The sequence below is a fragment of the Lygodium microphyllum genome, chromosome 27 (genome assembly GCF_053477565.2).
Source record: "Lygodium microphyllum isolate KBCC chromosome 27, Lygodium_microphyllum_v1.1.10, whole genome shotgun sequence".
NCBI lineage: Eukaryota > Viridiplantae > Streptophyta > Polypodiopsida > Schizaeales > Lygodiaceae > Lygodium > Lygodium microphyllum.
The window spans coordinates 77,105,515-77,117,320 of NC_141161.1; positions in this window are offsets into that span (position 1 = coordinate 77,105,515).

Below are 11,806 nucleotides of genomic sequence, written 5' to 3' on the forward strand. Positions count from 1 at the left end.
TTGGTTACATAGCAAATGACATACACCCACTTTGTAAGTTTTAACCAATCAAATCACTTATTTAAGGGTTAAGCGTCCGCAATCCTTTACACTTTGGAGAGGATATAATCTGTTGTTTATTTGTTAAATAGGTAAACTCCTCGCTCACTTTTAGACTAGGAATCTCCCAGCCCACTTTGTAAAGTGGCGGACAAGGGTGCACTTTTTGCATTTGCAACTAGTACAAAAATTTATAAGTTTATTATTATTTATTTTCTTACAAACTATGCTCATTTGGTATGTAAAGGTACTGCACCTAGTTTTAAAAAGTGCATGCCCACACTTTGGGCGGGGATTGGTTGTCGGTGTGTAACCAGCCTAAGGCTAACATCGGTATCCATAGAGAGAGGTATTAATGGCTTGAAGGGTAAAAGAACTCAGGGGAGAGACAAAAGATGCGGGGTGTACCCTATAGTCACCATGTAAGATTGGTGTTAGGCTAGGAAAATCTTTTATCTTTTAACTATTATTGATGAAGGGTTAGAGGCGCCACGTGGTGCATTGAGAGCCCCTCTTGTCTATCCAAGATGCCATGTGGCCCTCCGCAATGAACGTGAATCCCCCCCACCCCCTCCCCCCACTCCTTAGCAGGCACAATGAAAACATGAATGTTCCATAAGTAGAGTTGGAGAACAAAGATTGAGAGAGAGCCTAGAGAGCGTGTATAAGAAAGGGTAAAGAACACCATGCTTATTCGAATTGCGGCCTTTCTACTCATTCCAATTACAATTTTTAAATCATATGTGTGTAGGCTCATTTGTACTATGGCTTCTTAGCTCATATGAGCCACAATTGTTAGATTGGATGCATACATACGTACGTACATATGTACATATGTACATATATATGTATGTATGTATTATTATAATTGTTAATGTAACTAGAATATGCACTATATATGTGCTTATTATAATAAAATATCTTTAAAGCATTGAAAATGACATTTTATTCAATAATATAGTCTTTGATGCAATTGGAAAAATATTTATATATTATAACCTTGTCATAGGTGCAAAACAGTTTTGAACTAATTTTGAATGATCAAATACTTGATGGTTTTCCCCTCTAAAAAAAAGTAGAATATATAATATCATTCTCATGGTAGAGATATATATGTTGAGAGACATTGCAATCAAATGCCATAGAGAACCATTGGTATATTTCAAAATATCTATGATTTTATTTCCAATGTGGCTCATGGCTAAATGTGTGTGTGAAGAGGAAAAAAAAAGTAACTATCTATATATTTTATGGGGTGCAAAATTCATCTAATATTAATATCTTGCCACATCAAACATGCACCTTAGCAAGCCATGTAACACATACAGAGCCCACCATCTATAGTGTTGCAAATCCCCAAACACCTCCCCCCCCCCAAACATGTGAACTAGTATTAAAGGGGGGGGGGGGGGGGGGTTTGGTTTTAAGGTTGAAAAACCTTAATAAACTTTAGATAAGAAAAAGAGTATAGACAAGGCCACCAACCCCATCAAATTGAATGCCACCTCTCTCGAAATTATCACCGGCTTTCTCTCTCACTAAGTTAGGTATCACATAACCACCTTAGATACATCGATGAGAGGAAGCGAGTGCTCCATGACTACGAGATAAGGTCGATAGGTTCAGGCTAAAAGCTATAAAGGCTAGCTTAAGCCTTAGCTTAGGCTAATACTTTATGAACCTACCAGTTGTTTTGAGAGAGAGAGAGAGAGAGAGAGAGAGAGAGAGAGAGAGAGAGAGAGAGCAGAGGGGGAGGGAGGGGAGCGGAGAGGTGGAGGAGGAGGAGGAGAACAAAAGAGGTGGAGAAGGAGGAGAAGAGGAGGAAAAGAAGAGAAGAAGATAAGAAAACAAGAGAATAGGGGAGAAATAGAAGAAGGAATGAGGTGGCTAAAGGAGGAGAATAGAGAGGAAGAGAGTGAAGTAGGAGAGAGAGAGTGAAATGAAGAAGAGTAAGAGGAGATCATTGTTAATTGGGAAGGAGTGCACCACTCCGAGTTGCAAAGGACTCATCCACTTTTCGTGCCTTTCATACCCACTGGACAAGCCCTTCCCTCCCTATGAAGTCTTAGGCTCACAAGGGAGCTACCAAACTATTTAGAGTTCCTAATCAAAATTGTCGAAGCTCGAAGCTAGTGCTATGGACTTCTGCTCGCGATGGCTATAAAGAAATGGTATTCAGGAGCAAGGAGCGCGAAAGCTACAAACATGATTGTGAACGTGGTTGACACACACACAACATAGAACCAAGTTCCTTCGTAGATTAATTTCATTCAATACACTATTGGGAGCATAAATAAATGGGGTTTGAAATTCGACGAAGGAGTTATAATATAACAAATATGGGAGTCTAATAGAAAAGAGTGTAGAATAAGCAAGATATATTAAATTCAAGTTTTAAATTTCAAAAGAAGGATAAATTGCATGACATTGCATTGCATAGAATAAATTATCTTTAGTTACTTATAAATAAAAAATTACACAGAATATTTTTATAGCATTTATACACTATGTAAATATTTAAAAAATACAATCATATTTAGAATATTTTTTAAAAATTTATAAATTATTTAAAGTAAAAAAGATAAAAATTATATTTAAAATATTTATTTTTGTAATTAAAAGGCATATAAATATGAAAAATATATCCAAAATATTTTTTGATATTTATTAATAATATACATATAGAAAAGATAAAGATTATATCAATGATATTTTTTATATTTATAAATTACGTACATATTGATAATAAATTCCTTAGTATTTTAAATTAATTTAAAGTAAATTAGGATAATTAAATGCATGGTTAAAAATTATTAATTGGGACTATTTAAAAATTTTACTTTTATTAATTAAGTTAAAATTATGGTGTACATGGCGCATTAGAAATTATTAAATCAAATATATAACCATTTTTAAACCTAGGATATTTGAACCAATTCACTTTGCCAACATAACACAGTGAACTACAAGTTCTAGATCACGAGATAATTAAAAAGCATGATATAATATTTATTGGGAATAATTAAAGCCTAAAAATTCGTAGGAAAAAATACTCCCCTTGTTGGCTCACATAGTTTCCAAAGAAAAATTGTGATTCCAAGATTCGATCCATTGCTAAAAATTAGGCAAAATTCTAGATTTGTAATGAGGTCAAGCGGCCAACCATTGACAAGGGTTACGAGCAAAAAATTACGAGCAGAGACTAACGATAAGTAAGGAAAGACCCATGAAGAAAGTATAACCGAAGTCTAGGTCTCAAAAAGGAGACTTAGAAAAAAACAAATATAAAGAAAAACGAGAAAAAAATCCAAGAAGTTAAAAAAGGGCCGAGTTGGAAAGAATTGCCTCTTAAGTTAAGATATTGCTTAAATTATGTGTCTATTTGTTAGGAATATTACTTGAATAATAAATACTTGTGCTCATAATGGTGCACACAAGTTTAACTTGATGTACTTAAAAAGTTGATTGAATTGAATAAAAAATCATAATATACTAAGTTTGCAATAGGATAAAAAGGAAAGCGTACTAGACCTCCCCTAAGGCTAGTTGCAGGTCCCTTTTTCAAGGGGGATTAACTACTGGCTCGAAGAGTTTTGGACCCTAATCTCAATGGCAAGAGGTCGCTTCGTAGGGGGTTCCTTGGGGGTAGGAGGAGCTGAGGGTGAGGGGAGCTTTGAGAATAAACTCCTAGGAATCGTCCAAATCCCTATGCAACTCGAGATGGACTTCACAAGGTCCCAATACTAGTTAGGGGCAGAAATCTTAAAAAAATAAAGGCCTTCATGCCACTCTTTCATATAGGCAGAAGGTGAACACATGTTTAAGAATTTTTATTAAACAAAGAAGCAATTTTTCAAAAGGGTTGTTCTAATTATTTATGCTTTGTGATTTTAATTATGTGGATGAACATTGTGACTAAAAAGATTAATGAAGAAATGTAATTTTATGTGTACAACTTAAATGTGCTAGATAAGTAGACAAGTAAAACTACCCACCCTAAGGGAAGTATGAGGGCATGATTCTTGATGAATTTGCCCTAGAGTTGGGCGGTCTTGATAAGTCAAGACCTTCTCATAGACTCGATGTGTTAGAGTATAGGAAAAATTGGCTTTTATAATCAATTAGAACATTGACTCGGTATCATTTTAGGGGAATAGAGTGAGATTTTTCCTTACATGCAAGGGGTTGATGCACTCATACTCCCCCTTATTTCTTACTCTTTTTGTACCAAGTACGATACAAGTTGTCTTCAGTTCAAGCAATCTAGCACAAGCAGTTCCTCAAAGACCGATGCTAGTAAACTCAAATAAGAGACCTTAATACTTACAAACCAAAATTTAGGTCTATTCTCGTGGAAATGGCCAAGACTTGTTTGAGAAGTGGGCTCGAGAGAGTCTAAATAGTAAACATCGTGTTATTCGAAAGAGTACTAAGTGATACTATTTAGAAAATCATCTCAATGGACCACTAAATTGTTTCATAGGATGACTCAAGTGGGTACGTTGTCGTAGCGCATAGGGTTGAAGGTCACCACAGGGGTTTGGCAAGAAAATTGGACAAGATAGATAGAGATGTGTCTTCAAGGGATATGCAAATTATAGTGTGTGTTTAAAGGTTCAAGAGGTACTTCATGGTCAATCATAGGGGTTTGAGAGAGAAGAATGTATGGGGGTTCAAGAGCTTAGACTCCGGAGATGGTAGAGATAAGAGAAGGGTTGAAGGTTTCAAGCCAAGTTCTTGAAGATGTTAATAGGGCTTCCAACTACATGTTCTTAGCAAAGATCACAAGAGTATTATCTCATAATTTCTAACTCAAATCAAGCTTGTTTTCTTAACTATAAGAGCAATCACAAATTATAAAATCAAGTACAGTATGTTGTCATGTATCATAAACAACTCTACATCCCATCATTCATACATGACGCCATAGCATGAATCAACTTTTCATGATTACATTCAATGTATACTGTTATAGGCAAAATCTTATGAGTCAATTACAAGGCTTGTAGGGCAAAGGGACTTGCTTGTTCAAGAGAGCTTCAAATTGAGTTCCTGATAAGGATAAGTTACCACAGCCAAGAAATAAGAGAAAAAGCTCCTCTTAATTCAACTCAAAGCATCTATGAATGATCTACAAACATTGCCCATAGGGGCACATAATACTTGCATATTTTGACAAGATGTCTTATGTAGAGTAAGAAATGAATTAAAAGAACACTATTGTAGCTAAATCTCTGAATATGGCTGAGCATATCAGCCCCAAATCATCCCAAATATCTTTTGGAATTCACCTATGATGATAGCATAAACTTCCCCTAACACGGTGTTGGTGCGTTTAGTGTTGAAAGCCTTACCACGGGGGTAAGAGATAGCAGGGTGAAGGGAGATTCAAGGAGAGGAATAGACGGAAGAGAAAGGGTTCGAGGAAATAGAAGACGGAGAAGAATACTCACAAAAAGAAATAGAAAATGTAGAAGAATACTAACAGAGATGAAGCCTGTCAGTTTATTTTTGCATTATGAGAAGACAAAACTCTTGTAGAAAAAAATGTGTATAAAATAATACATTCCTCTATGCTGCTCAGACCGCCAATCTGATGCTTCCATTGGCTCCGAAAGTGGGGTAAAATACCAACACACCTAGCTAGAATTATGCCAAATCACTCTCTCTTCATCTCCCACTTTAGAGTGCTGTTCACTGCTTGAAAACAACCATCGTGCATTGTACGATTTCGCTAATCTTTCTTTTTACATAAAATCCTCTCAAAATAGCTGAAAGCTACATGCTTTCTTTTACATGTTATCCTAATCTAGAAGTTGTCTACTGTTTTATGGATTTTTACAGGAGATAATATCTAAAATTGGCTAAAACTTGTCCAAAAATCTAATATTTTTTAACCAGGGACACTAACACTAATACCTAAAGTGGCATTGGCTCTCTAGATCTATAAGGAAGCCGCACTCTAGAGTTTTTCACACGATGTGCACGTAGTAGAATGACATCCACCCCCTCCTAACTTGCACATCCTTTGGCATGTGCCAAAGTCTTACGGATCTGTAGTGTCAGAAGAAGTATCTTCTGCCATGTCAATGTCTTCATCTTCTGCCTCTTTTTCTTCCTCTATGTCTTCATGCTCTTGAATTATATCTAAGTCTTCTAACTCATATGTTGAACTTTCTCTTCGTTTGAAGAGCTTGATTCTTTTTCCAGCTACGGGTATCTTCATGCTTGTTCCATCCAATTCAGCCAATGAATATGTGGCATTGCCATGAACAACCTTTACTACATACGGGCCAAACCAATGCTTTACTATCTTCCTAAAAGCACTGTATTGATAATCTAGGTCGTTGTCATAGACAAGCACCCAGTCATTTTCTTGGATAGCTCTTGGTCGAAGTTGATGTTGCCTATCAAATCTTCTTTTGTTTTTTAGTCTTGCTATTTTTAACTTCTTAATAGCTGCTTGAACATCTTCATCCGTTCTTTCTAAGATTTTGGGCTACATGAGCAAAATGTGGTATCCATACGAGATAGAATACACATGCGCTAAGAAATCTTCTCACCTTTGAAATATTGTGCATTTTTCTTGCATTCTGCTGATGGCATCTATCTTGATTAGTGAAGTTTTATGTCCATAGGGGCCACACAGATGTCCGATCATTAGGACTTCTTTGACTCTAAAATTCGACTTAGCTCCAAAAAGGGTAAGATGTACCTCTTTTAGCCTTGTCAAAATCCTATCACAATCATGAATATGGTTAACTACAAATGTCCTGCAATCATCTTCGTCAAGCTCCTCATTCTTTTCATTGACTTCACATCCCTTGATAGGTACATCATCAAGAAATGGAAGAGTAAGTTATGGAATAAAGTCCCTTAAGACTTTGTGCATGGCATTCATATGGACTACAGAGTTTGTTGCACCTTGTGGTAGAGTGCACATGCGGACCAATCCAAGAGGTGTCTTCATTGTGGTAATGTCTTGGCTTTCTAATGAAAGTTGAAATTGGTCATATCCTGAATATAGGTTGTCCATAGAATAAATTGCTCTACCTACAAAAGCTTCAGCAAACTCGTCAACAATTGGACCCGAACAAACATCTCGGATTGTGATACGATTAACAGGCTGTAGATCTTGAATGTATCATAAGGATCCATTTTTCTTGGGTAGGATAAACCATCGATTTGAGTAATGTGCTGAAGAAGAAGGTTCTAAAATCTTCATTCTGACCTTCTCATTTAGAAGTTTCAATAATTTGGGCAAATGCGTCCTTGGAACGTGAATGGGTTTGAAGTTCCAAGACACATGTGGGACAGTAAAAATGACCATAGGAGCCATAATATTTGGATCCACACAGCCTATTTCACTTGGCTGAAATGCAAAAGCTTTTTCATGTTTCACTAGCATTTGCATAAAAGAGTATTTTTCAGCTGGTAAAAGAAAAGAATTATCACCTATTTTGAGCTCTTTTATACTTTCAGATGTGAACTTGTGACCAATGTTGGAAGGATCACGAAGACTTGGTTGATTTGCTGCCCTATCAGCCAACCCTTCACTTTTAGGAGGCAATGGGATTGCCATAGGCTTGACTTTCTTATCCATCGTCTTGTATTTTGTCTCCACTTGCACTTCAGCCTTGTTGAGTAAACCAATGTCTTCCTGCTAAAAATATCTTGAATTGTTTGATAAAAATTCAATGTACATACTTCTATGGACTGGTTTTTAACCTGATTTTCTGTATGAGCAACTGCATATATTTCGGCCAATGTGTCAGTAGTAATCAGTCAAAAAAAAAAGCCCGAAATATCTTCATTTTCAGCCATCATGTCATAAGTTTCAGCACCCTTTTTACATGACATAAATATTTTCTTTCAGCTTTAGTCATGGCTAGAAGAGACTTATAACATCCCATACTATTGGCTGTACATACATACAGATTTGCTAGAGACATAGTTTCTGTAACATAAGGAGGTTCAATCTTTTTACATGATGCACTGCCGTAACCTTCTTTTATAGCAGTGCAACCCAAAAACCCTTGAATTCGCAGGCATTAGGAGGCACATGATAATCATGTAGATAATGGTTAACACACATAGTAATAAATTGGATAGCTCGTTCATTATCCTTGCTTCGGATTCGAGTATAGGAAGAATCATCATCAAGAGCTTTTGTTTCCAAGCGGGCTTCAGAAATGTAAGGTTACCAAAGAATGATAGGGTAACTACAAGAGTCTTGAACAAAAAAGTAAAAATTGTCTTTTATGTCTCCATCAGTTACCTACACATTAGGACATGTAGCATATAACTCTCCAGAAGAGTTGTTTACAGCTCTCATTCGCTAACCTGGATCAACATCTATGGGCCATCCACGCGCCGCTTTCATAGAGACTCCTTGCCATGACGTTTATCTTAGAACCATGGTCTAAGGGTGCAATACATGGTGTTTCTTTTTCTCCAATTTTGACGACTGTCTCCATTATTGCTCTTGCCCAATGTGTACGGAAGTAGTGACTGCTTGGAATGAATCGGGCTTCTTCCTCATCATGCATGTGATGTAGACGACATTCTTTTTGAGAGGTGGGCTGCCCAACTGGTTTGACCGGTCAACCATTACATTTTCAACCTTCACTCTTTTAATTTTTGCATCCATACTTTCTTTATTTTCAGCTTCAATTTTTGCAATAAACTCTTTAACTGCTTCAAGCTGAATTCCTTGTGCAATTAGCTTCTCTTCATCCTACACAAAGACTCAAAGAGCTTGCAAAAAAGCATGCATTGTTTCTTCAGGATCATCATCAGCATATTGTCCTTTTGTTTTGATTACATTAAGGCATGAAATTCACGTTTAGCAATTCTGAGAATTTCAGCTAAGGTGAACTCAATTTTACTTCCCAGAATTCGTTCTTCTAGAACTCGTTTGAGATCTGTTTTGCAGATTCTATATGAGACTGCAATTTGTAGCCTGGCTGCTTGCCTTTCTTCTTTCCTTCGATCTTCATTGTTTGTGGCACATCTTCCATCTCTTAATCCGGTGTTATATTTTCAGCAAGCTTTGGTTATTCAAGCATTCTTCTAGTTACCCATTTTCAGAGGGCTAGAAGAGGAAGGCCTTGGTTCATCTTCTCTTTTCTTTAATCAAGACTTGTTTATGATTGATATCAGCCAAATGTGCAAAGGCAGAAAAAGAATCTACCGGTATTAGTCATATCATCTTTGGCTGCTTTGCCGCCTTTCATTTGATCTAATGCATGCATCCATACTTTAGATTACACTTTAGCTTTACATGCTTTCAAATTTAATTTAGTTGGCTCAATTTGCAACCCATAGGTAGCTGCATCAATTGCTGCGTAGGCATTCTTTATAGCTAAATATTCTAATCTTTTCTTCATTCCGCTATTGCCAAAATTTGGCTCCAGTGGAAGACCAGTTTCAGCTGCATGAATTATTTGGTCTTTCCAAAAGACAAGCTTTTGTGCTTCAACCTCACGAAATGTAGAACACTCTCTCTCGTCATGTTGTTGGCTGTCATACCAAATACAACGCCTCTTATAGCCTTCTCTCATGGGTCTTTGAGATGATAATCGTCCTCATTCTTCGACTTTGACATCCAGCTTCTCCACCTTGGAACTAATTTTTGTAAGATTCAGATGAAGGTCATGCATGCTTTTAATGAGTTCATCCATGACATCATTTTTAGAAGGAACAAAAGAAGAAAGAGTTGGTTGATTAGTCAAAGGACTAGGGGATTTTGAAGGTTGAACAAGCTCCATCAATGGAGTTATTGAAGTTGAAGTAGAGCCCAATCTTAGTTGCATCCGGTCTCTTTGAGCAATCATGTTAACTGCATCAGTATCATCTGTCCATGTAGTCTTGACTCCTGATTTGGAGGTAGCATCTTCTAGGTGATCATCAAGCTTCTCTTGCAGAATGGGATCTGTAGCCTTAAGGAATAATTCAATCTTCTGACCTTCCATACTTTGTTGGTCTTTAGCATCAAGTTGTCCAAATTTACTTTCAAACTCATGGTATAAAGCTGTTGCAGCTAAACCTTTGTTGGGTTTTTCAATCCAATCAATGAAACTTTTCTTCGTCATTAGGCCAGAGTCTTAGGCTAGAGTCTTCTAAGAAGAATTTTTCGCGTAGGGCTTTTTTGTGAATGCAGCCCAATCTGCATATTGCTAAAAAAGACCATGAATTCTTTCTTGAAGACCATGCTTGGCTAGTCTGGAAAAATAGCAACTCCATGTATGTTGCGGTACACCAAAGAAGAACATTTTCTCAACATACAAGCGAATGAAAACAGAGACATTTTGACCATTAAATTGTTTTAATTCCCACCCAGCTTCCTCTAGGGCCTTGATAGCTATGGAATCAATCTTCTCTTTGTCTTGCCTTTGTTTTTGTAGTTGTAACATTTGGATTTGTTGTTGTTGAGTCTGCTGTAGTATGTGCACCAACTGTTGTAGAGTATCTCTTGAAGAATCCCCCATCTTGGAGTTCTCTTACACCGACCTTCATGTCGAGTTCACCAATGTCGCAGCGCATGGGGTTGAAGGTCACCATAGGGGTTTGGCAAGAAAACTGAAAAAGATAGATAGAGATGTGTCTTCAAGAGATAAGTAGATTACAATGAATGTTTAAAGGTTCAAGAGGTACTTCACGGTCAATCACAAGGGTTTGAGAGAGAAGAATGTATGGGGATTCAAGAGCTTAGACTCCAGAGATGGTAGAGATAAGAGAAGGGTTGAAGGTTTCAAGCCAAGTTCTTAAAGATGTTAATAGAGCTTCCAACTACATGTTCTTAGCAAATATCACAAGAGTATTATCTCATAAGTTCTAACTCAAATCAAGCTTGTTTTCTTGACTATAAGAGCAATCACAAATTATAAAATCAAGTACAATATGTTGTCGTGTATCGAAAACAATTCTGCATCCCATCATTCATACATGATGCCATAGTATGAATCAACTTTTCATGATTACATTCAATGTAGACTATTAGGAACAAAAGCTTATGAATCAATTACAAGGCTTGTAGGGCAAAGGGACTTGCTTGTTCAAGAGAGCTTCAAATTGAGTTCCTGATAAGGATAAGTTACCACAGCCAAGAAATAAGAGAAAAAGCTCATCTTAATTCAACTCAAAGCATCTATGAATGATCTACAAACATTGCCCTGCCATAGGGGCACATAATACTTGCATATTTTGACAGGATGTCTTCTGTAGAGTAAGAAATGAATTAAAAAAACACTGCTATAGCTAATTCTCTGAATATGGCCGAAGATGTCAGCCCCAAATCATCCCAAATATCTTTCGGAATTCACCTATGATGATAGCATAAATTTCCCCTAACACGGTGTCGGTGCGTTTGGTGTCGAAAGTCTACCACAGGGGTAAGAGACAACAGGGTGAAGGGAGATTCAAGGAGAGGAGTAGATGGAAGAGAAGGGGTTCGAAGAAATAGAAGACGGAGAAGAATACTCACAGAAAGAAATAGAAAATGTAGAAGAATACTAACAGAGATGAATCTTGTCAGTTTATTTCTGCATTATGAGAAGATAAAACTCTTGTAGATAAAAATGTGTATAAAATAATACATTCCTCTATGCTACTCAGACCGCCAATCTGATGCTTCCATTGGCTACAAAAGGGGGGTAAAATACTAGCATACTTGGCCAGAATTCTGCTAGATCACTCCCTCTTCATCTCCCACTTCAGAGTGCTATTCACTGCCTGAAAATAGCGATCGCGCGTTGCGCGATTTCAC